This window comes from Scylla paramamosain, chromosome 26 (genome assembly GCF_035594125.1).
Source record: "Scylla paramamosain isolate STU-SP2022 chromosome 26, ASM3559412v1, whole genome shotgun sequence".
NCBI classification, from domain to species: Eukaryota; Metazoa; Arthropoda; class Malacostraca; order Decapoda; family Portunidae; genus Scylla; species Scylla paramamosain.
The window spans coordinates 19181591-19184020 of record NC_087176.1 but is presented as its reverse complement, the minus strand read 5'-3'; the positions used below and the strand labels follow the sequence as shown (position 1 = coordinate 19184020).

At 43.4% G+C, this 2430-nt stretch overlaps 1 long non-coding RNA gene across 1 annotated transcript in view; it reads left to right on the top strand.

The window, feature by feature from the left end:
* The first annotated feature begins 2177 nt into the window (after positions 1 to 2177).
* The window catches only part of LOC135113929 (uncharacterized), a 37161-nt gene continuing 36908 nt past the window's right edge, over positions 2178 to 2430 (top strand). Inside the window, exon 1 of the long non-coding RNA XR_010275127.1 lies at positions 2178 to 2287. This is a non-coding gene — a long non-coding RNA (uncharacterized LOC135113929). The remainder of the gene's footprint in view (positions 2288 to 2430) is intronic.

Below are 2430 nucleotides of genomic sequence, written 5' to 3'. Positions count from 1 at the left end.
GCTGCTTGTAGATTTCGCTCTCTTCCTGGATGTCCCGCACTTGGCATGTCGTGCACTAAGGTAAGTATGACAGGGACTAAACTCTCAGGAATGATGTGCTGCTTACTAGAATCTCCCGTCTGGGGATTATGTCGACACAGAACATTGTCTGGTGACATGAAGAATTGAGAGAATGGTATATGTAGACGTGGAAGATTATCTTCTTCGCCTGAGTCCAGAGCATGTATGACCTTAGACCATATTTCATGCTCTCGCTGTGCTTTACCTAATTCCTTCAAGGTGAAGTTATTTACAGGAATCGAGTCACTGGCAGCTCCCACAGGCACATTTCGTGAAAGTGCGTCGGCTTCTACATTAGCACGACCCGGCAAGTACTTGACTACTGGAGCAAATTCCTGCAGGGTACATCTTGCCACTCGTTCGGTTAATTTTTTCCCTTTGAACAGTTCAATTAGGGGTGCATGATCCGTGTAGACTGTAATTGGGTATCCAAGGATAATGTCCTTAAAATGTTTTAAAGCCCAAACTACGGCAAGTGTTTCTTGATGAGTGACAGAGTAATTGGACTCCACTGAATTAAGCACACGACTTGCATATGCTATTACATAGTTTTTTCCTCTGGCATCTGTCTGCATCAGTACTGCTCCCAGTCCTAGAGAAGAAGCATCCGTGCAAATAATGAACGGCTCTGAATACTCTGGGAAAGTAAGTACAGGTGCATTTGTTAATAGTGATTTTAATTCATTGAAACTTTGTTCATGAGCAGCCTCCCAATGGAAAGCAACATCCTTTTTAAGGAGTTTAGTAAGTGGAGATGTAATCGCCGCAAAATTCTTGATGAAAGGACGGTAATATCCCGCAAGGCCTAGGAAAGATCTGACATTCTCCACCGATTTAGGCTGAGGAAACTTCTGTACAGCCATGACCTTTTCATCCACCGTGTGGATTCCTTCACCATCGACTACATGGCCAAGACATTTTATTTTGGCTTTTAAAAATTCACATTTAGAAAGCTTTGCTTTAAGTCCAGCTTCCTCAAGCTTCTGAAGAACTAATTTTAAACTCTCCAGATGGGACTCTTGACCCTTACTAGCGATGATTATATCATCAAGGTATGCAAACACGGTTTTGCCAAGTACACCCGTGAAAATACTGTTAATCATTCTCTGGAATGTTAACGGAGCGGATTTTAATCCAAAATGAATGCGTTACTAGGCGTACTGAACGCCCTGCCAGTATCCTGACAACAGCTCTAAACCAGAGAAAATTTTGTTTCCACGACCTGAAGACATTAGAAGGTCACTCAGGATTTAAGAACACACACACACACACACACATACACACACACACACAGAGAGAGAGAGAGAGAGAGAGAGAGAGAGAGAGAGAGAGAGAGAGAGAGAGAGAGAGATTGACAGTCATTATCCTCTCGTTTGCCTTTTTTTCCATCCATCCTTCCTTGCTTCCTTCCTTCCTTCTTTCTCTCTTTCCTTCCTTCCTTGCTTTCTGTTATTTCATTTTATTTCCTTTCCCTGTTTCTTCCTTTCTCCCTTTCTGATCGTTGGTATTTCCCCTCCCTTTCTCTCCTATTCCCTGTAAGCATACCCTTCCCTTGTAAGAGTCTGAAGATCTGTTGCTGCTGCACTTCCTTTGGGTTCCCTCCTCTCTCTCTCTCTCTCTCTCTCTCTCTCTCTCTCTCTCTCTCTCTCTCTCTCTCTCTCTCTCTCTCTCTCTCAATATTCTGTCATGACTCTCCAGTGAACGATATTAAATGGGAAACTTGGTCAAAACTTTCCCCATTCAACTTGAGATCACGTCAGCAACGAGAAAAAACAGATAAGAAAGGGTGGGGGTTATGAGCGTCTCTCTCTCTCTCTCTCTCTCTCTCTCTCTCTCTCTCTCTCTCTCTCTCTCTCTCTCTTTCTGTTCCTAAATCAAGCGAAAATCTGCTATTTCCCGCAAGGAGTGATCAGCCAGAAGAGCCAACATAACGTACGCTTCATAAAACACTAAATCAATGGTAAACCAGAACAAACCTACAAATATCAATACACAAAGCAATAATACTTACTGATTTATATTTCTTGTCAATTTCAACACAGCTACTCGGCGTGAGTTAGAGTTTTATTATAATGTCGACGAATCGCATAAGTTGCCAGTCCTGATTCTCCTCCTCCCGCCTCCCCTGTCACTTGAGGTAAAGAGTGAGTTGTGTTGAAGTCCCACGGTGGCGATTATCGTAATATTTTTCATCCATCCGTGCGTCAGGAGGGCTGCGGGTCGTGTGGTGAGTACTTGAGGGCGTGGGGGAGGCGAGGGTGTGAAGCAGTAATAAGGGAACACTGGATAAAAGGACAAAAATTGAGACAAGATAAGGTGTTTCCTGTCTGCTGGTATCCATACTGATTTCTCCCATGGTCATCTTTACTC